The sequence below is a fragment of the Mus caroli genome, chromosome 10, assembly GCF_900094665.2.
Source record: "Mus caroli chromosome 10, CAROLI_EIJ_v1.1, whole genome shotgun sequence".
In the NCBI taxonomy this organism is placed as follows: domain Eukaryota; kingdom Metazoa; phylum Chordata; class Mammalia; order Rodentia; family Muridae; genus Mus; species Mus caroli.
This window is the reverse complement of record NC_034579.1, coordinates 72,353,466-72,375,983: the sequence shown is the minus strand read 5'-3', so window position 1 is coordinate 72,375,983 and position 22,518 is coordinate 72,353,466. Positions and strand designations below refer to the sequence as shown.

Sequence of the window (22,518 nt, the reverse complement as noted above, 5' to 3'; positions counted from 1 at the left end):
TGCCAAGACCTAGCTTATCTGGCTCACTGCTCGGGGACCTTTTCCTGGCTCAGCCTATTTTCCCAGTGGCTTTGGGTGGTTCCAGTACTAGGCTAGGAGGTCGTGTGCTGGTCACTGAGGGGCAGAGAGCTGTAGGCCGTCCTTGAGTGCTGGAATAACTTAATGATTTGTCATTTGTTTCTGCTCAGCTCTCCCTGCCCTCAATCACCACCAATCATTCAGAGCTGACAGTCAGGACAGAGCTTTCCTTTCCCTCAAAAATGCTGAGAATGAGTTTTGCCAGCACAGCTGCCTTGCTTGCTCCTTACTGCCCATGGCTCTGGAGGGCTCACAGCAGACTGTGCCACCCATGAGCCAAAGGTTCTTACTGTCTTCCCTGTACAAGTGCCACTCTCAAGTGCCACTCTCAACTCCCAACAGAAGGGGCCTGGCGAAGCAACCAGGTGTCAGGAGTGAACCTTGAGAGAGATGCTGGGTGAGCTGTTTCGTCCTCCATGTGTGCACTGTGCTGTACTAGTGAACAATGTACTTCTAGGAGAGTCAAGCTGTGCCCTTACACAGCTCAGGAAAGAACACACGTGTGTGTGCAAAAACTCATTTGGCAAAATGCTAAATTTAAACTAGATACTCATACCCAGATGTTTGTTACTATAGCTTCAACTCTACAGAACTTTTAAAAAAGGTTTTTCTCAAGAAAGCTGGAGAGCCAAGTGTGTCGGCTCATACCTTGTAATCCCAGGATTTGGAAGGCTGAACCAGGAATATGATGAGATCAAGGCCAGCCTTGGCTACATAGCAAATTTGAGGTCAACCTGAGCTACCTGAGACTATGTCTCAGAAGACTAAAAGAAGGGTGCTGCCAGGATGACTCAACCTTGCAAACATGAGGACCCACTTAGAGAAACAGGTGTGGAGATGGGACCCCAGCACTGGCAGGGATGGGGGAAGCAGACACAAGGATCCTGAGGCTCACTGGCCAGCCCGTGCTAGTTAATCAGTGAGCCCCAGGCCAGTGAGAGATCCTGGGTCAAAGGAGGTGGGTGGCACGTGTGTACACACACACACACACACACACACACACACACACAGAGAGAGAGAGAGAGAGAGAGAAACACAGACAGAGACAGAGAAGAGACAGAGACACAGAGATTAGAGAAGAAAGTCTTAGACACTAACTGTCTGAGAGACTTTTCTGCAGGATGTGTCTTGTTGAACGTGCTCTGTACTTCTTACTGTGATGGCTGAGTTGAACTGATTCAGGAATGTCTGTCACTATTCATCCAGCATCTTGCTGACTTAGAGATCTGTTTGTAGGTTATCTCAGTCCTCCTGCCTCAGTTTCTGAGTGCTTGTGTTATATGAGTCACACTGGATTGGTTTGCTTTGTGTTTAGCTTCTTTATCAAGTTGAGGACATTTTCTTCTATTCCTCGTGTTTCTAAAGGTTTTAACTTATGATGGTGATGGTGGTGGTGATGATGGTGGTGGTCATGGTGATGATGGTGGTGGTGGTGGTGATGATGATAATGGTGATGGTGATGGTAACGATGATTTTCAGGATGGGACACCACACATTTACAGGTCATCCTGCACAGTGGCCTTGCTAACCTCAGGGTTTGTATTGCTGATGTCCATGCTCATTTTGGCTTTTTAAACCATGTCTATAAATGATGTTACCATCTTAACCAATCAGGCTGCTTCCCTTTGATTGCTGATTACTGTTCAGCACTCCGGCTTTCCCGTGGAGACCTAGCCTAGCCGTACTCTTTGATGAGCTACTCGCTAATCTTCCTGAGGCTCTGTCTATGGGCACACATGACAACTGAGGGATTTTCCAGTAGCAACAGCTCTTTATCTCTCCCTCCAGCCCCACTCCCCTTTTTTAAATAATGAGAAGATTAGACTAGCCTCAAGTGTGCAGGGAACGGGCCTCTCCTACTTCTGTTTTTCTATTTTTCTTCATGTCTTGAGAGAGTTTGAGACGCTGGGCTCCTGCTCTGGATGTTTGTTCGCAGGGTCTGCCGGGGCTCTTTGAGCTTGGGTAACTTTTTCTTTGGACTGCTGGTGTCTGACTCCCAACTTGCTTTTCTAGTTCCTAAGAAGAGGCTCAATCATGACTACAGTTTCTTTTTGAGTCTTACATTTTTTAAATCAGATTTATTTATTTAATGCATGTGAGTGTTTTGCCTGCATGTATGTATGTGTGCTTTATGTGAGCATATGGATGGTTGTGAGCACCAGGTGGGTGTTGGGAACTAAATATGGGTCCTCTGTAAGAACAGTAAGTGCTCTTAACCATTGAGTGATCTCTCCAGCTCCCTTCTTTTTTTGAAAAAAAAATTTTGAAGGGTGAAAGCAGGTGGAGTAGAGTATCTCTATGTAGATCAGGCTAGCCCAGAACTCCCTATGTAGCCCAGGCTGGCCTATATTTTGTGATAAACAGATATAACAGTCCTTGGTCCTTGATGCCCATACAAGGTATCACATGATAGCTTTGCAAGGGGCTGTTAGGTGTCACTCATTTTATGGAGTCCAAGTAAGGGAGAGGCACTTTCCTTAGTCTGGTATGTTCAGTAAGTTTTTGGGCTTGGTTTTCTGCTATGATTTTAATATTTCCCTGGGCCCCTATAGGCTCAATTCACCTCAACAACTTATAGGGTGGCATTCTTTCTGTTCTTAGAAATAAGTTATTTATCAGTCTGCTGAATACCTATTGGGTACAGTTTCGGGGTTCACTCAGGGGCAGTCATCATCCTCCCTCAAAATGGAGTCAAAGCTGCTTCTGAAATGAAGTCTTCCTGTCTCTTTGGAAGGCCACTCTGTACAGTCTGGAGTCACTTAGAGCAGAACACGGCCTGACATCTGCACATGGAGAGAGAGCCTTTTCAATTGAAAATTGATCATCTTAATGTCTGAAAATTTTTATTTTACTTTTATTTTTGGTCTCACTGTGTAGCCCTGACTATCCTGGGACTCCAAATGTAGATCAGGCTAACACCACAGAGATCCACCTGCCTCTGCTTCTGCTGGGATTCAAGGTATGTGTCGCCATGCTCGGCTTGACAAGATAATTTAGAGCCCCCCTCCCCCCAGCTTCACACCAGCCCTTTACATAATTTCTGAATGACCATCACATTTTTTTCCGTTTGTGGTTTGTACCCTGTCCCCTGCCGTGATGGAAGCCTTACTTACCAAAAGGCAAAACTAAGCATGGCTTCAGTGTTTGGGAAGACTCAAGAGCCTGAGGACCATCTGTCACAATCAGTTCCATCTCCTAACATGCCGCTGTGTAGCTAACTCTGTCTTATTTACAGTAGCCATATGTCTCTTGTCCTTAGTAGTTGGTCAGGAGACCAGCTCTTGCTCTGTCGCCCTGGCTGGCTTCTGCCCTCGTAACCTTTCCTGCCTCTGCCTCCTAAGGCTGAGGCTGCAGACATCTGTACTCAGCCTTCCCACTTTCTCTTCTATGTGCAGTTTTTATTTTCTTTTATTTCATTTTGTTTTATTTTTATTATTATTATTTTTAATGGAACTGGGGCTTGAGTTTGTCTGTCTCTAGACTTGTATATGAGAACCTGAACTAGCAGGCGTGGTGGCGCACGCCTTTAATCCCAGCACTCGGGAGGCAGAGGCAGGCGGATTTCTGAGTTCGAGGCCAGCCTGGTCTACAGAGTGAGTTCCAGGACAGCCAGGGCTATACAGAGAAACCCTGTCTCGAACCCCCCCCCCCAAAAAAAGAACCTGAACTTCAGTCTCTGGAACCCACATAAAACTGCTGGGCATGGTGGTGTTGCCATAATGAAAGATTTGGGAGGCAGAGATGAGGGGATCAGAGGGATACAGGTGCCAGCCAGACTGGCTGGACTGTGAGGTTTCAAGCTAATGAGAGACCTTGTTTCAAAGGAGGTGAGTGGTGTTTCTTTTGTTTCGTTGTTTCTTTCTTTGTTTTTCTTTCTTTCTTTCTTTCTTTTTTTGTTTCTTTGTTTCTGTTTCTTTTCTGAGACAGTGTGTCACAATGTAGCCTTGGCTAGCCTAGAACTTGCTCTAGACCAGACAGGTCTTGAAGTCAAAGAGATTTACCTGCTTCTGACTGACCCCCTGGTGGTGATTATAGTAAAGGTACACTGTCCTCAACTGTTTTAAGTTTATTTTATTATGTATGTGTGTGGTGTGTGTGTGTGTGTGTGTGTGTTCTGCCTGCATGCATGCTTGTACACCATGTGCCTAGTGCCTGCAAGGCCTAGAAGAAGGTGTCGGATCCCTTAGAACTGGATTTAACACATGATTGTCAGCTACCATGTGCATGCTTGGAATTGAACTTGATGTCTTAGGGAAGAGCAACCAGTGCTCTAAACCACTGAGCTATCTCTCCAGCCCTAGTGGGTACCATTTCTGAAGTTGACACTTAAGGTTGTCTTCTGGAGTGTACACACACACACACACACACACATTTTAGAGGTAAAAATAAACCATCCTGGCTGGGATTGATTTGGTCAGTTAAAGGGTGCAGAAGAGATCAGTATATTCAAAGACAGGATGCTTTGAAAAGCACAAAAGACAAAGAAGACATCAGTGGGACTGTGTCGAGTGGGAAAGAACATAAAGATCTCCCATGCTGGGAAAAAGCAAGGCCTTGAATTTTTCCAAGTTTGGTGAAAATTTAAATCCAAGAAACTCACCAAACCCTACTCTGAAGAAGCAAGGCAGTCCACAGTGCCACGTCCCAAGTGAGCTGCTGCACCCACGCTGGTGGGCTCCTGTCACTACAGAGGGGCAGAGCTGGTAGTGGAATGGATTTTCCTCAGGAGTATGTGGCCCAATGATAGTGTAGAGGCAGCCTAAAATACTGGAAAGTGGCCAGGCAGGGTGGCATGAGCCTCTAATCCCAGCACTAGGGAGGTCGAGGCAGGAGGATCATGAGTTTGGAGCCTGTTCTCTTCTCTTGAGGACACTAAGACTCAAGACCCGATCACTGTCAAAGACACTGCTGTCTGCACTGTCATGGTGGGGTAGGGACACAGACACTTGCTCTGCTGCACCCACCCAGCAGAATGGTCTTTGGCCTGAAGAGAGAGACCCCACCCAGAAAGAGCGATTGTGTGACTCCACTTACATGGAGTTGCTAGGGTTTCTAGTGTGAAGACAGAGAGCATCCTGGGTACTGAGGGCTCGGCTGCTAGCTTATGGGAGAGGCTGGGTATCCATCTGGGAAGATGGGAAAGCTCTGTGGGTGGAGAGTACCAATGGCTTCACAGCCATGCATACGTGCCTCAGACATGCTCAAGATGGTCAGTCTTGTGCAGGGTTTGCCACAGTTTAAAATGGACGTTTTGGCAAAGTGATCCTTAAGGGCTGGGGTGTGGTGTGGCATGGCAGGGCTAACGGGCCAGAGGAGCCCGGTGTGTAGAGTGGGGAGATGCGCCATCATGCACACAAGCTGGGCAGTGGCTCTGGGTAGGACAGCCCCTGGCAGAGGGAGGCTGTTCTGTTCTGGCAGATGCAGCAGCCCAGTTCCATTGCTTAGGGACCTGCAGGTCTCTGCAGTGGTCCCTGGTGTCCTGGAATGTAACTGGTGCCTGTCTCTGGGTTTGTTCACTTATGAGTCATCTGCGAACCTCCTGCTATACAATGGAAGTGCAGGCTCAACTTCCTGAACTCCAGGGGCATGATCCTCGGATTGGCTTGAGTCCCTAGTGAAGTTCTTGCCTACCGCTGTTTGCCTGCTTTGAGGGAAATGCCTCTCCTAAGCCCTGTATGCCACATTCATGACCATGTCCTCTTCTTCTAGGCCCTGCAGGTCGGACACCCTTGAGGACAGCCATCGCCTGGCCCTGCTAGCCTGTGCCTTGGTAAGTGAAGAGGGCATGGTGGGTTTCATGAGTTTGTTTCTGCATGTCTCTATGTGTGTCCTGGGCACAGCTTAGGTGTGGGTCCCCTGTGTGACAAAGCCAACTCCTGGTAGTGGAAGATCTTTGACCCCAGTTCATACCTAGGTTAGATAGGGATACTGGGACAATCTGAGCCCTGGGCATGGCCAGGCCTTAAGATGCCTGCTGATTTTCTTAAAGGGCATGCATTTTTATGCCCTCTATGGTCAGGAGGCATCTATATGTGTCATATATATGTGTGTGTGACCAGTGAAGAGCTGGTGAGCTAGGATGTTGGTGAGCCAGGGTGGCTACCAGGACACAGCTCTCACATGCAATCCCCTCAACAGAATGGCCCTGGAAGCACAGCAGCCTCCTTGAGACCAGCTGATAGCCACTTACGGGACCTGAAAGCTTGTGGTCCTGGGGTCAGAGTTTCTTCCTGATAGAAACAGAGCAGGTGCATCTCCTTCTGAAGGCCACGGGGGCTGATGTTGGTGGGTATTAGCTGGGTCAGTCCGACAGTGGGTTCTGGGTCACAAGGCCTGAGAATAGAGCCTAGCCTTCTATGTGACAGGGGTGGGACATCTCTGCCTATTCCCATGCCCCCATCCTTTGGAGTTTCATGCCATCCCCAGAGCCTTTTAATGAAGGAGCTTGAACCACAGGCTCATCCTTCATGGTCAAACCTGGATCAGGTGGCTTCCTGCCTTTCCTCCATGACCCAGAAGATATCTGTAGAGTGGGTGCTGTCTGTCATGCAGATCCCTTGGTTCAGACTGCAGGATCATGGTTTAGGTCAATGTCCCAGTTCTTGGCAGGCAGTGGGTGGGTAGTTTAACTTTCTGGGACAAAATTGTATCCAAGAGTATTCTGAAACCCACTATTTTATTTACGACAACAAACACATTTTGAATAAGTAGGAGCTAGGCCTTTGCAATAATACATTTCTATTATCCCGGCACTTGGGAGGCTGTGGCAGGAGCATCATGTGGTTTGGGCCTGTATGGACTGCAGAGTGAAATCCTGGCATAAGCCCTCCCTCTTTAGTCCAAAATAGATCTAGGATTGTAGCAACCAAATTCTAGTCTCACACTTTTTCTGTTTTTAGTTATGATTTCCTGAAGACAGTATCTAACTTTTCCTTTGTTCCCCAGTTGGATAGCTAGTCTCATAGGGTACCCACAGCAGTTCTGACTGACTGGCGCTCTGGGCAGTCCTTCTCCAGGTACACACACACACACACACACACACACACACACACACACACACACACTCACGCTCTTGGTGTTTCTGCAAAGTGAATACTTTGCTTACACAGAACTACATTCTCGAGAACCAGTACTCCTCACCAAAGACACAGAGATTCTAAAGTCAGGTACCACCATGGCTAATTGTATGTGTGGCCAGAGATTGCCCAGATGGGACAGTGCAGATGTTGTGACCCTTCTGAGTCTGGGGGCAGGGGTAGACAGCTGCTTGGCAGAGCTCTGTAGAAAGTAAGTTGTGAGAGGCACTGAGTGTACCTCACCATGGGGACATGGACTCTGGTTGTATCACATCTGAGGGCTGGGAAATGAGGTGGGAGAAGTGCCTGATGTTGGACATTGGTGGACCTGGGAAGCTAGGAGTGAGGCCTAAACTGGATCGGGGGTCAGCTCAGTGCACACAGCCCACTGATGCTCGACTCTTCATGAGAGGCAAGACAGGAACAGCTCACAGATTATCCCACTGCTAATGTTGAAATTTATAGTAACACATTCTTCCTACAACTGGCATCTCTTGAAAGCTTGCAAGGGCCAGTAAGTCGTGTCAGTGATTCTTATCACTTCCTTATGAGCTGGACAACTGAGTCTGACCACAGGAAACATGGCAGAAGGGAAGAACTGACTCCTGTGTGTTGTCCTTTGACCACCGCATACATGCTATGGCATGCAACACCCCAAAATAAATATAAATATAAAAAAATAATAAATGAGGCTGGAGAGTTGGCTTAGCAGTTAAGAGCACTGACTGCTCTTCCAGAGGTCCTGAATTCAATTCCCAGCAACCACATGGTGGCTCAGAACCACCTGTAATCCGATGCCCTCTTCTGATGTGTCTGAAGACAGCTGCAGTGGACTCATATACATAAATAAATCTTCAGAAAAAAATAATAAATTTTTTTATTATTACTAGCCATTCAAATAGCTAGTAAACATCTGGAAAGGTGCATGCTCCGGGGTCACAGCACAGTGTGGGGTGCTGGAGGACGGGACATTCGGAGAGCCCTGCAGTAGGGGGAAGTACTGTGAAGTTCTGGGCCTTGCTGAGACTCTCTAGGGTGTGCAGGAGACCTTACCTAACAGCATAAAATAATTGGCCAAAAGGGATTTGCCAGCCAAATTAGGAGTTGGGAGGGGGTGGGGGATAGGAGGCAGTGTGTGTGTGTCTGTGTGTCTGTGTGTGGTCACCCAGGGACACAGAAGACTCCAGAAGTGTGGCCAGCCCTGAGGGGAGCCCCATCTGAGTCTATACCAGGCAGAGCTACTTCCCAGCAAGGCCTAAATGTCAAGCTCAGGTTGTTTTCAGCCAGGTTGGGAATCGAGCAGGAATCTTCAGAGGTGCAGGCTCTCAATTGTGTCTCTCGGAACAATTGGGGACAATCCTCTCTCCGGTCACGTGAGTCCTGTAGCCCAGGTGTGTTGCCCTGGTGACAAAGGTTACAGACAAAGTCTGAGATTGCAGGAAGTGAGCAGGTGCTGGGTGGATGCTGGAGGCCCAGGGTGCCCTGCAGGAGCAGAGAAGGGGAGATAGGTGAAGGCTACAGAAGGGTTCACTGTGTCTCGCTGTGCTGGGTGGAGATTATCTTTGTCTTCTGAAGGGGTTGTGTGAGGGGAGAGCAAAGGGCACAGACATCACCCTGGCAGGCTGTCTGGTAATGGCAGACATCCTGCAAAGGGAGGCACTTTCTTGAAAGAAGAGCTGAGTCTTATCGGTGCAGGGTGGGTGGGTAGGCTGCTGCCATGCAGACACAAAGGTAGGAGCCTGATGTGAGTTAACTTTGTTCTCAACACTTAAAATTTAATTATAGAAGTAGCATATGCTTGGAAAGATGGAACCAGAATGAAGTATAATAAATAAAGCTGTGTTCCTTACTCTGTCTAGGATTTCACTCTTCCGGGAGGATGCGCCAACCTAGAGTGGCTTGTAGTTAATCTTCCAAAACTCACAGAAAGCTCCCAGGAGGAACACACGAGCAGCCTGTGTCAGTAGAGTGCTCACCCAGCATGTATAAAGCCTTGGGAGTGACCCCCAAACACTGCATACACCAGCATGATGACCGTGCCAGTTATCACAGCACTGGGGAGGCTGAAGCAGGAGGGTCAGGAGATCAAGGTCTTCTCCTGTTCCGTGTCAAGTTTGAGAACAGCCTGGACTTGGGTTAGGTTTTACCTTGTTTCAAGCAAGCAAACAGATTTTTAAAAAGATAACCAAACAGTTACTAACTGCAGTTCTGTGGGACAGCTTCTATAGCTGGATTCTAGCTGTCAGTTTGCACAGACCTGCCTCCTTTTATAAAAGCTCTTCTTGCCAGGCAATGGTATGGCAGCACGCCCCTTTAATCCTGGTGCTTGGGAGGCAGAGGCAAGTGGTTCTCCACGTTCAAGGCCAGCCTGGTCTACATAACACATTCCAGGACAGCCAGGGCTGTTCAGAGAAGCTCTGTCTTTTTTTTTTATTTATTTATTTTATTTATACACTGTGGCTGTCTTCAGATACACTAGAAGAGGGCATCTGATCCCATTACAGACGGTTGTGAGCCACCGTGTGGCTGCTAGGAATTGAACTCAGAACCTCTAGAAGAGCAGTTAGTACTCTTAACCACTGAGCCATCTCTCCAGCCTGAGAAGCTCTGTCTTAAAACAACAACTGAAAGGCCTTCTTGTTTTACTAATGTCCTGAAGTGTGTGTTTATTTGGGCATGCTCTCACTCATACCTATGCCTGTGGGCTCTGGGATGGCTCAGGGAGGTTAACTGGAATGGGCTTGACCCATATCTCTGGTTTAGAGAGCAGTGTTGAGCTAGCTTGCTCATCTTCCCATGAGGGCCAGCTAGGGCCAGAGGCCACCTGTTCAACTAACTTGGGAGACTTGGCCCTTACAACCCTGCAGGCTGCCCCAGTAAGCTGCCTCCATGGAAGTGGACTTTGCCTTCCATGTTATATAGAGCTGGCTCTCTGCACCTGTCCCACCAGCTGGTGCTGTTTGTAAGTTTCTCTGGTGACAAATGGCTGCAGGAGGAGAGTGATCTGGCCTCTGACACCTTTCCACTGAGGACTGTCTGTTACCTGCACCATGGTCCCATGTGTAGAACACAGGTAAAGGGCTGCACATGTGCACCTCTCTGGCGCTTCTGACCTGTGTGGACAGTGTCCATCAGCAAGGTCTCCTGCAGCCCTCTGCTGGCCAGGCCAGATGCACCCCCGCCTCCATCATGATTGCACTATTGAGTGTCCTGGGTCTGTCTTATAGCTACCATCTGCTAGGTTCTGTTCATCACGTAGTAAGCTGAGGCTACATCTGAACCTGGTCTCTACAGTGCTAGCACACCTCTAGGCTGGGCCAGCTTTGTATGGAATGGGGCTCTGGGTAAAACTCTGGGAGGTGACATCTGCGATGAGTCCGGGTCATCCCCATTGGCGTGGGCCTTGCCTTTCCCCTGTTCACCCAGTGTGAGCTGGAATCAGGAGCTGAGCCCACAGGAACACAAGGGACATGGAGAAGTGTGTGGCTTCAGCACAGACTGTAAGGCAGGTGCTAGTGTGTGGAGGCCACCCTGCATTTCCACACTTCACTGTCCTCCTGGAGGGAAGATATTTTTCCTATATGAGGTGTGCTAGCTGCTATGCAGACACCTGGGAGAGACTTGGGGGCAGCGTGGAGCCCAGAGGAAAAGGCTGTGTGCACAGGTGCGTGCACAGAGAGTGTGTCGATCTGGACTCACATGAGCAAGGCCTCATGGGAAGCTTTGTTTCTTATTCTGGCCTTAAGAACATCTCGGACTTCCTGAAACCACCCAGCACTGCCACTGAGGTACTCCTCTTTATTTGTCTCTCTTCTGATCTCTGTTTAAAGTGAACAGCAGTGATCCACCGGCCTCAGCCTCCTGCATGCTGAGACTGCCTTACCAGTTCTTCCTCCTGTCCCTCCTTAGCACAATGGCTGCGGATGGGTCCAGAACACAAGTCTCTGTGGCAGGTGGCTTTTCCTCACATCTCATTGAGCCGTGCTGTCCCTTCTCTCCCTTTAGCTTTTGTTGTCAGTAGTAACATTAATGTATTTGCTGTAGTTCACCTTCCCATGTCCTGGACACAGCAGCTTTGATGGTCCTTTGGCTTGTTGCATAAGGCTGGGGCCAATCTGTAGGCTGTCTTATCTGCTCCTGGCTGAGGCAGACCTTTCCAAAGGGCCTCTCTTGATCCTGGCACTTGCTGTCTCTCCTCTCGGTAATTTGCTGACTGGGGCACAGATGCCTCTGGCAGATGGCAGAGTAGAAGTGTCAGCTCAGATGACTTATCATAATACATATATGGAATGTTATGGATTGACTGCCGCACCACTGTCTAATCTGAAAGTAGGTTTGAACGGTTAGGCTGCTGTCCTGTGTTCACGCAGAAGAAATGTCATGAATTCATTCCATGTCCTCAGAGCTAATCATGGACAGACAGCTGTCACCTCAGAGTGCTGCCGGCTCCACTGCCCAAGCTCCTCAATCCCTCAGGTTCCCACAGTTCCCCTCCCCCTCTTCCAAGGGTTCCCTGAGCTCCCTGGGGAGGGACTGGATGGAGACCTGTGACCTGTGCTCTTTTCGCCTAATGTGTGGCTGCTTGGTCTCAGCATTCTCTCCCATCAGCTGCTGGAGGCAGCCTCTCTGATGGGACTAGCACTGAGCTCTGAGGATTTCTGAACATGATTAGGGGTCGTTTCATTAATTTTTCCCTCCCTCCCTTCCTCCCTGCTTCCTTCCTTTTTGTTTTGGTCCTATTTTGTCCTAGGTCTCTGGCCTATCCAACCCCAGGCAAGGGCTCCCTCTTGTGGTGTGGGCTTCTAATGAGAGCAGCCATTGCTTGGTCACTCCCAGGAGCTCTGCGCCACCATGGCCACAGCAGATCTTAAGGGAGGACAGAATGTGGGTGGAAGGTTTTGTTGCTGTGTTGCCATCCTAGCCCCACCACGGGAAGCCTTGCTTGGTTACAGAAGATGACTGGTTTAGACTCTGTATCCTAGGAGTCCTCACTAGGGTCACCCTCGTTGATTCCAGGGAGTTTTCACTGCACTAGGTTTCCAGATTGTCCCCTCAATTCCAGCTGCTTCTCCTTGTACTCTCTCCCTCCACCCCCTACCTAGTCCCATCCCTGCTTCCCAGTCTGCCTGCAAAATCTGTTCTATTTCTCCTTCCCAGGGAGCTCTATGCATCCGTCCCCACCCCCACTTCACTCCTCAGAGCCCTTCGTGTTACTCAGCCTCTCTCAGTGTGTAGATTACAGCGTGATTATCCTTTATTAGCAGCTAATATTCACTATAAGTGAGCACACGCCATGTTTGTCTTTCTGGGTCTGGGTTACCTCACTCTAAATTTTTTTCATTTGCCTATAAATTTCATGATGTCATTTTTATGTAAATTTTATGATGTAACACAGCTGAATGATACTCCATTGTGTGAATATATTTCATTTTCTTTATCCATTCTTCAGAAGAGGGACATGTAGGCTGTTTCCAGTTTCTGGTTATTATGAATAAAGCCACTGTGAACATACTTGAACAAATGTCCTTGTGGTAGGATGGAGTGTCCTTTGGGTATATGCCCAAGAGTAGTATAGCTGGGTCTTAAGGTAGATCAATTCCCAATTTTCTGAAAAACTGCCATATTGATTTTCATCATGGCTCTACAAGTTTGCACTCCCACCAGCAATGGAGGAGTGTTCCCCTTGCTCCATCCCTGGCCAGCGTGACCTGCCTTATTGATCTTAGCTGCTCTCACAGGTATAATAAGATGGAATCTCAAAATAGTTTTGATTTGTAGTCCCCAGATGGCTAAGGATGCTGAACATTTCTTTAAGTGTTGCTAAGCCATTGGAGATTCCTCTATTGAGAATTCTGTTTAGATTGGTACCCCATTTTCTAATTGGATTGTTTGGTTTGTTGATGTCTAGTTTCTTGAGTTCTTTATGTATTTTGGATATTAGCCCTCTGTAAGATGTGGGGTTGGTGAAGATCTTCCCATTCTATAGGCTGCTGTTCTGTCCTATTGATGGTGTCCTTTGCTTTGCAGAGGCTTCTTGGTTCCATGGGGCCCCATTTACCAATTGTCAATCTTAGTGCCTGAGCTATCAGTGTTCTGTTCAGGAAATTGTTTCCTGTGCCAGTTCCTTCAAGGCTATTCCCCACTTTCTCTTCTGTCAGGTCTTCAGTCCCCTTGTCACAGGGCCTCTCCAGTCACCACCCCAGCCCAAGGCTATAGTTGATAGCTCATTAGTGTGTCGGGGCATGACTGGAAGAGCTAATTAGGAACTTCCAAACTATGACTCAGTAATAAGGAGCTGCACTGTCAGGCCATGAAGAACTGAGGACTAAGACCAAAACGCACTTGTTTCTCATCTTACAGCCCAGTGTCTGCACCTTGAGAAGCAGGATCCCCTTCTAAGAGCACTCCCTGTGGCAAGGAGGACTGAGAGTGGGCAGCTGTCCCTAGGCCTGCTTGCTTCTATTTCTGTCTTTCCTTGTGGTCTCCAAGCCTCAGGATTGTTGTCTCCCACTGCTGGTTCACGTGTGGTCCAGTCACACTTGACTTTTTCCTTTTAACTTGTTCACCTTAAACCCCCACTTAGTGCCTGCCTGCTTAAGAGGCCACGTTGTTAAGTGCTGATGAGCCGTGACTTTCCTAGACACAGCTAATGGTCGGGAAGCAAGGGAAAGTGGGCTTAGGTGGGGGAAGGCTTGTGAAGCACCCTCTGTCCTTCACTGAGCTGTGGAGAAAAGGCATTTTCTGTTCCTGATTATCCTCTACCTTTCATGTGGAGCCACGTGTTTGGATTTTTGTAGCTGTTTCAGTGATTCTAATTAAGTGGCGGGGCTAGCCAGACTCAGACTTCATTCTGGGCACTTAGATAAGGACCTTTTCTGTGGGCACACGTAGGTCCTTGGTGGATGTGGGCAGGAGTCTGGCTGGACTCTTACTCCAGGCCACACCCCTGCTCTGTCTCTGGTCCAGAATCCTGTCAGGTGTGATCAGGTGTCAGGGCCTGGGTCCAGCTCCTCCCAGCACTGGGGATAAAAGCCAGCCCAGTCTGCCTCCTGGTACTTCTGAGCCACCTACAGCTCTGCTGGGGACCTGCCTGCTGACACAGGTAAGGGTGACTGTGCTCCAATATCCACACCAACTGAAGGGGAGTCACAGGGGCATCTCTTAGACCCTGCTGGCCCTCTCCAGATCCCCTGCCTCCACCCTGGCGCTAGATGAGTGTCCTCCTCTAGTCTGACTTCTGGGCCTGTGGTTCTTCATTGCCCAAGTTCCAAAGCAGTTCTCTCAAAAATTTGGGTGAGTAACACTTGCCTCTGATGGCTTGCTGGCCTCCTTTGGATGCATCCTTTGGGATGCCTATTGTTGCTACTGCCACGGCAGTGGGACTTCCCTGAGTGCCTATCTCTTATGTGCAGACAGATGCCACCTAGTAAAGGAGACGACAGAGCCCGGATCTCAGCATGGTGGCTTCTAGACGTGCATAGCCACTTCACCCTCGGAAGGCAGTGAGGCTACACTAAGACTCTGGGTTTGATTGGCACAGGATGAGTGGCAAGCAGCCTGGCAGTTCCCAGCATCTCTCTGTGCTCACCCAGCTGAGCTGGTGTGTTGAGTGTGTTAGACAGATGGCACATACCTCTAGGGTAGCGCCCTCCTCTGCTCACAGGAGAGTGCTGAGTTTAGGCTTACAGCATCGCTGCTGTGGTTTGGATGGGTACTGGGTGTTGCTGATATCCCGAGGGATGTTCTTGCCTGCACAGCTCCCTCACAGCTCCATTCCCACGGTTGTGAAATGAGTTCTTGGGTAACCAGCACTGGGTAACTAACCAGTCTCATGCTTGCAGAAACACACCCATGGGGTGTCACTTGCTGTCTATGATGAGCCAGTATTTCTCTTGGACCACCATCAGCCAGAGTGGGCTTGAGGGAGGGGTGTCCATTCACTGTGGCTAATTAGGGCCGGAATCATGGCCCTGGCGTCCACTTTATCCGCAGATGCCCAGGTGTTGGAATGAACTCGGACCTGCAGGTCCTTCAGCAGAGTGTGTTTTTATGCTGCAAAATTACCCACATCTTTAGGAGAGAGAGAATGCTGAGGTGGGTTGGGGGTGCGGTGGGCTCGGGGTTAGTTCTAAGAAGATGCATTTCTGCTGCACAGAGTGGAGAAGCCCTGGGATTCTGTCTGCCCCCACGTTGCCAAACTGGGAGTTGGGAGGGGACCCTGGGTACCAAGGGGTGTCAGCTGCAGGTGAATCACTTCACACCTGACAGTAGCGCTCTCAAGTGTGGGCTTGTCTTAGGAGTGCGAGTGCATACCCCTTGTCTAATAAGGTGCTAGCTCTTCCTGCAGGGCCACAGGCTCTAGATTGGTGTGAGGGGAAAGTTAAGATTCTTGTCTGCAAAAGCTCAGTCCTGCCTCACCCTTGGTTCCATCCCGATGAATACCGGAGCCACAGGTGTGCTCAAACCCTATGGATGTGTTGCTAGCTTGCCCGTGGTGCACTTGAATTTAAAGATTATGTGCACAAAGAGACAAACAGTAGCTAACACAACCACTCAGAAACTAGGACAAGGAATACAGTGTGTTACAAAAGAAATAATTTAAAATATAAATTGTTTACACCTGGGATTTTGCATTGCAGTTTTGAACTGTGGAAGCCAAGCCATAGGAATGGGATATGGAAAGGGGAGGAGAGAGGAGGGGAGAGAAGGGGAGACACACACACACACACACACACACACACACAGAGAGAAAGAGAGAGAGAGAGAGAGAGAGAGAGAGAGAGAGAGAGAGAGAGAGAGAGAGAGAACGTGAGAGGTCCATTAGGCAGTTTTACCCAGAGTCATCCACAGCCCCACCATTTCACAATCAGGTACCAGGTGTTGATGCCTATCATGGCTGAGGTAATGGTGGGACAGGGTGTGCAGCACCCTGAGGAGCAGCGGTGACAAGGCCTGGCTTGGGTTCAGAAGGCAGAGCTGCACACCAGCCCCCGGGAGCACAGGGTGCTGGGGGGAGTCAATGAAACCATGGCGTGAGGGACCAAGAAAGAACTGTTCCTGGGTTCTTAAAGCTACACGGCCATCTTGGCAGACCCTAGAATGTACATCCAGTGGCCAGCAGGAGAGGTGGGTGGGGTAGCCTCACTGCCCTGTCCTACAATTAACCTCAGTAGGTAGGCAGTCTCCCTCTCCCATGCTAGGGAGGGCCCTGGGCCTCTCTGCAGAGCTGCAAGCCAGCACCATGAGTTCAGTGTGCGTGTGTGTGTGTGTGTGTGTGTGTATGTGTGTGCACTTGAGACAGGGTCTCTCTTTGTCCCTGGAAATTGCTCTCTACAGAAGGCTGGTTTTTCTCCCTGGCTGGACAGATTAGCTTAGGAGTATATACAGCATGTAGACAACATAGAAAGCCCATTAGTATTGTTTGTCAGGCAGGAACAGTGAAAGAAGAGCCACCCCAAAGCTACAGGTTACCAAAACAGTAACTATACCCATGGGCCAGAGCAGAACCATCACAATGCTTTGGGGGGTGGGGGTGGCTCATTGTTTAGCCACACTGGACTCACTGCTTGGAGCCTGGGCTGGCAAGACTGAGTGCTGTCAGCAACTGGAACAAGGTTGGGGACAAAGCTAGCAAGTGGCTATGGCTTCCGGGCATGTTGGGAGTAGAGGAGACCAAAGGACACCACGCTCCCTCTGTCCTGGTGCTGATGAAAGGCCTCAGATGCTGAAGAAGGCAGAGGGAGCACCTGTGGACTTCCACGGGGGATAAGCCAACCTGGGCATGCAGGCCACTGGAGTCAGGTTCTGTCTACCTGAGAGCGATTTCATGAAGTCCACAGAGCCTGAGGTGTGCAGGCTCAGGTGCCAGAGAGCAAGGTACCGATGTAAAGTCTGCTGGAGCTAGAGCTAGAAGGTAGAAGTAAGGAGTTGTAGATTGGGGCTTCCTAAGACTCCTGGCTTCCCTCCCACCCTTGCATGACCAGTGAGGGAAATGCAGTGCCAGGTCCCAGAGGTTAGAGGTCAGAGGTCTCAGTATTTGCTCCTGATGTGGGAAGATAGGATTCATGTGTCCGGCAAGATGGCTTCCTGGCGAAAGTAGACTGCCAGCCCACAGGGTGAGCTCATCTGTGGGCTGGCTGCTCAGGCAGGAGGCTCACAGGCTGAGCTCTGCAGGCCAGCCCCTCCTGTGTCCTTGGTCTGCCTGCTTTCTGTAGGCTGAGAGGACAGTGAGGGTAGGCAGGAGCCCACAGAGACTGAAGGACCAGTGTGCACCCTCAAGTGTGACCCTTTCCCCGTTTTCAGAAAACACAGTGTACAAAGTCATGGGGAAATGTTGCAGCCCTCCCCTAGATTATCAAGCACCCGAAGATAAGGGGAGGGGCCTTGGGAGTGCACCTGCACGGCTGCTGGGAGTAGGTGGTGACTCTGGTCACCTGCTACAGCATGGGCCTGTACAGACTTGGTTTTAAGCAGATGAGTCAGAACTCCAGAGAGGGGTTCCTGCTGTCTACTGTCCTGGGAAAGTGGGAGCTGCCAGAGCCTATTGCTCCAGAGACAGAGCTTAATGCTGACAGATGATATATGTTACTTCTGGGGTTGGGGACAGGCCTGGGACTGCTCTGATTGACATGTGACTCTTGGGACCCTTTATCTACTTGTATTTGATCTTCTCAGGATGCCATCCATCTTGGGGTGCTTGTGGAGAGATGGGTAGTTTGCATCCTACCAAGCATGTGGTATGAGTGGATATGGCTGTGGGGGCCTGCAGATCCCAGGGCTGGACCAGGCTAGCTGTGGACAGACAGAGCAGGGACACGGGCAACAGGCAGAATGGCCAAATGGCTCTTCCAGATGCCCAGCAGGGGTCATCGGAACCCCTGTGATGGGGAACTTGGTGCTGTGCTCAGCAGGGGCTGCTTCTACCTAAGATAGCTGTGGCAGAGATGAGATGGGAGGCTTTCTTCCCTCTGCCAAGTAGGACCAGCAAGGATGACAGCCACCAGCCTGGCTGGCAGGGACTCTTGTTCCATGAGCTCGGCCTGCGGACTGCGTGCTGGAGAGTAGATGAAGGGGTTTTATAAGGAGCAAGGAGCAGAAGGCCCAGGCTCAGCCCCAGCTCCACACTGCCTACCCAGAAAAATGAGGGGTGCTAGAGGCTACAATGTTGTGGGCCTATGGCTGCTGCCTGCTCTGTAAATGAATGTGACCAACCTCTAGGGGCCCACAGCTAAGGGCTAGTCCGGTTTGCGGCTCATTTGAGACCAGGCCAGCTTGGGGATACAGGGAGCTGGTGACTGTATCTCTGTGTCTCTCTTCACGAGAACATGGCAGCCTCAGGCATCTCCTCTGCAGAGCAACTGGCCCTGAATTTGAAGAACCCAAACCATCTGTTCACCCTTCCACCCCAGCCCCTGGGTGAGAGGCTCTGTGAATAGTGGCCTCTGGCCAGTGTGGCCGTGCTGGGACAGTGCTGCCTTGCCTGCCCTCCCTCCCCGTAAGCCCTGTATTTTTAGTAGGTGACTTTGTGGAAGTAGGTGACCTGGCACCTTCAGGGAGGCACCAATCGCATTAAGACCGTTGGTCTAACTGGACAGGAGGGGTGGTGACGGGGTGGCCTCTGCCAAGGTCACCTTTCCTGTCCAGTCTGCTCCCTTCTGTGGCAGTGCTGTCTGTCCTTCTGTTCATACCCACCAAACCAGACTCTATAAAGCCCAGGGTCACTGTTTTCCAGAGCATTGAGTGTTTGTTGCAGGGTGAGTAGTTTCCACTATAGCTTCAGATTTTTCCCTCGTCGACCCCAAGCTCCATTCCTGAAGGGAGGAGTTTTTAGGTATGGCTGTAAATCATGGCTGTGGCTCCTTGCACACACTGGCTTTTCTAGTGGGGGTGGCATCCCCTAAATGGGGTGCCTTACTGTCTCACCTCCTCCAGCTCTGTGACCTACCTACCTGTGTATGTGCCTAGTGTGTGAGTACCAGCGTGCCAGCGTATGAGTGAAGACGGCAGAGGACGCTTTCGGGAGTCAGTTCCTCTCCACTATGTGGATTCCAGGAATGATACTCAGGTCACTGGGGACACATGGCAAACGCCTTTATCCTGCAGAGCTATCTTGCTGGTCCTCAGCGACCTTTTCATGGAAATTGTTTCTATGCCCATTGCATACTTCTGGCTTAACACACAAAACTTACATCCGGTTACACATGAACACACACAGACACAGACACACACTCTCACACACACACACTCTCAGACATATACACTCAGACACAGACACACACTCTTAGATATACACACTCAGACACAGACATACACATACACTCTCAGACACACACACACACACACTCAAACACAGACACACACATCAGAAATACTGGATTTCAAGCTTCCTTACTGGGTTCCTTTCCAAGCAGTATTTCAGGGTTCCAAGCCACAGGATGTTTGAACTAAGAAGGGTCCAAGAGCCCTTCAGTGTGGTGCTCAAGGTCAGACAGCTGCTGGGATAGGTTCAAGGTGCAGCTGGTGCTAGGGAGCAGGGCTGTAGCTAGAGGCCACCCAGGGTCTTGGGACCCTCAATGGGACAATCCCACAGCTGCAGAGCTGGTAAGACCCCAGGGTTAGTACCACAGAGCAAGCACTGTGAAGGCCCCAGGTCTTCCTGTCTCAGTCAGAAAGGAAGAAAGAAAAGAAAGCATAGTAAGAAACTAAAATAACTACAAATAACTCATGCTCTTCATTGTGCCACCCTGGTAGAGCCACATAAGGACAGGCATGGAAAAGCTATACCCAGGACAGAACCGCACCTGTTCTGCCTCTTACCTGCCTGCATTCACCCTCAAAAACACCTCAGTACCCACGCTGCCACCCTTACCAGCAGGGCAAAAGGTCCAGCAGAGATGGGTCCCCAGCCATTTAGCACCCCTAGCTTAACCCATGTTCACCTGCTGATTCTGGCTTCTTGGAGTAGCATGAAGCCAAAACCAGAAAGGCCCACCTTGGCCAAGGAGGGACTATGTTTAAAAATATATTTATGACAGTGTGATTGCTAAAGGGACCCATCTCCTCAAATGCTGGGTCTTTCAAAGGTGCTTTGGACAGACCCAATAGGGCCCAGGCTCCAGGAAGCTGGTTGGTTCTTGTTGTTTCTGGTGAGATGTCTTAGGTCTCAAAATAAAAAGTTCCAAAGGCAAGACAAATGAGATTTTTACATAAGCCATTTTTTTTTTTTACATTTTATATACATTTCCTCCAAGACTGTAAAAAGGATGGGGGCCCCCACATCCCAGAATGCCTCAGTGCAAGCTACCTAGTATCGCTCCATGTTGGACAGACCAATAAATTACATGGAACCGGCCAGCAGGGCCAAAAGGGTTCTTCCTGGGATGCCTGGCTATCTGTAATTCTCCAGCAAACCAAAAGAACCTCCCACAAGCACTCAGGAAACAGGAAAGGACACTCAAAGAATTCACCCACAACCGTTCATGAGTGAACAAGTCTCCTGTAGCTCAGAGCGCTGATGCAGAGAAAGAATAATTGTTCTATTAAGTAAGACCAGTATTATCATCTTTAAATCAGGAGACTTTAAATGAGGAGACTTGTACCAAAGCTGCTCCTGCCTCTGCCAGCTCCTCTCTCTTCATGGCCATGTCTCCTTGTGCCAGCAGGAAGAGCAGTGCCTACAGTTCCTAACTGTAGAGGGCAGTGGGCAATGCCTCTCAGGGGTGCAGTGAACATATCCCCAGGAACAAGCTGGTGACCAGTAGTGTCATTTGCAGATGGTGAGCATTTGGGGTGCTCGGTACAGGGACCCCAAGGTGCAGAGGCAACCCTGTGTGGGGTTGGGGCAGAAGCTGGTGCCTGTGTGGACATCACTCCTCACCCAGAGCTACCAGCAGGGTTTGGAGCTGAGACATACAGTTCAAGGCTAGGTACGTGGGTTTTATGTCCTCAAGTGCCATGTCGAATAGCTCTGGCTTTGTTGCTTTGAGTTAGGAAACTACCCCTGAGACACAGGGACAGAGTGGACAGTCCTCTGGAATGATTGGGAAGGACAGGAAACTGCTCCCTGTTAACATAGGTTGTGATGCTCCCATAGCAAGATGCTCCCAGTTACATAGGTTGTGGTGCTCCCATGTCAAGATGCTCCCAGTTACATAGGTTGTGGTGCTCCCATGTCAAGGTGCTCCCAGTTACATAGGTTGTGGTGCTCCCATGTCAAGGTGCTCCCTGTTACATAGGTTGTGGTGCTCCCATGTCAAGGTGCTCCCTGTTACATAGGTTGTGNTTGTGGTGCTCCCATGTCAAGGTGCTCCCTGTTACATAGGTTGTGGTGCTCCCATGTCAAGGTGCTCCCTGTTACATAGGTTGTGGTGCTCCCATTGCAAGGCACACAACTTGCAGATGACAGAAATGCAGCTGTAGATTAGTTAGTGTAAGAAGCACAGAGCAAAGCAGGCTGCTTCCTATGGGTTATCATAAATGTCATAGCTATTTTGTCTGAAAGAACTGCTTCTCCTCAAGGTTTCAAGCCGGTAGCACAATTATGGTGTCAGATGTTCCAGGAGGGGCAAGTTTCTGCCTGTCAGCCATACACAGTGTGATGTTCCCCTGCTACAGCCAGGGAAAGGAGGGAAGCTGGAGATGGAACTGGGACTTTGCGCATGCCTCTTCCACAGAGCCGCTGTCCTGCCCTTGTCTTTCCTGCTGGGTCTCTTCCTTACCACCCTGAGATGGCCTCTACAAGCTCATTGAGCTGTCTGCATCCATCCCTTCTGATGATGATCCCCAGTGTTTGTATCTGCTTACACAGGCCCTGTGGTTGTGGGCACAGTTGGCCAACCTGTGCTGACACTGGGTATATCTTTATCCTAGCAAATAGTGCCAGATGCAGGGGCCAGGCAGGTCCATGCTCTTAGTACAGAACCCACCCTCTACAGATACAGCCTGGGGTGTCTTTTCTCTCCTTTGTGCTTGCCTTTAAAAATGTCTTGGGGTGATTACAAGCTGCCCAGACAACACCTGGGGAGAACGTTTCCAAATATGTGCAGCACCCTGGAGACAGGGCCCCAGACTCCTGGGCTCATGCCATGGCCTGTTTACTCTTTGTTTGGTCTACATAGTAACTTCATTCCCCACATGTCCCTATGTTGTTGGAAGGGCATTTTACCAGCTGGGTCCCTGAGATCCCCAGCTGCCTTGTTCCTGGGTTCTCTGCTTTCACTGTCTGCAGCACTGGGCTGGCTACGGGTAGGACACTGCTTTGCTTCTGCACGTGCTTGCTTAATGTAAAGATGGGGAGGGTAGACGGGGTTGAGGGGCTGGATAGAAGTCACTTCCTATAGGTGTCTGTCCAATGAATGGGCCCCTA

General features: G+C 49.8%; 1 protein-coding gene across 3 annotated transcripts in view; it reads left to right on the top strand.

The window, feature by feature from the left end:
* Agpat3 (1-acylglycerol-3-phosphate O-acyltransferase 3) overlaps positions 1-22,518 on the top strand; it is an 85,478-nt gene that overhangs the window by 17,499 nt on the left and 45,461 nt on the right. For all 3 annotated transcript variants that reach the window (XM_021173644.2, XM_021173640.2, XM_029482247.1), the window contains one exon: positions 5,788-5,848. The gene's annotated coding sequence lies outside the window, so the exon portion shown is untranslated. The remainder of the gene's footprint in view (positions 1-5,787; positions 5,849-22,518) is intronic.